This window comes from Cynoglossus semilaevis, chromosome 14 (genome assembly GCF_000523025.1).
Source record: "Cynoglossus semilaevis isolate Cse_v1.0 chromosome 14, Cse_v1.0, whole genome shotgun sequence".
Lineage (NCBI taxonomy): Eukaryota > Metazoa > Chordata > Actinopteri > Pleuronectiformes > Cynoglossidae > Cynoglossus > Cynoglossus semilaevis.
Window position 1 is genome coordinate 1,157,560 of NC_024320.1, and position 301 is coordinate 1,157,860.

At 41.2% G+C, this 301-nt stretch overlaps 1 protein-coding gene across 1 annotated transcript in view; it reads left to right on the plus strand.

Moving 5' to 3' along the window:
• Positions 1-301, plus strand: part of LOC103389085 (ephrin-A5-like) — a 1,154,841-nt gene that overhangs the window by 424,287 nt on the left and 730,253 nt on the right. The window lies entirely within an intron of this gene.

A 301-nucleotide genomic window follows, 5' to 3' on the forward strand; every position in this document is an offset into this window, starting at 1 on the left:
ATAAGGAACTCTCTAAAAGCTACGGTGTTCTATTTGTTGGCACGAGAGCCGTTTAACTTGCTTGCTTACAGCGAAACTAGCATCAATGCTGCGTTTGACTCCACCTACACTGTTTTTTTTGTTTGTTTTTTTAACCAAGGGTGTTTAAGGTTGCGACGCTATGCTAGGTCAAATGAGTATGAGTTCTTCTCAGGCACCAAACTGGACATTCATCAAGGTATTTTCATCCTCGGACGCTTGGAAGCAAATGGGTTTTTGTTGTCTACGTCTGAACTTCTGAGAAGGGTTGAGAAGATAAAAA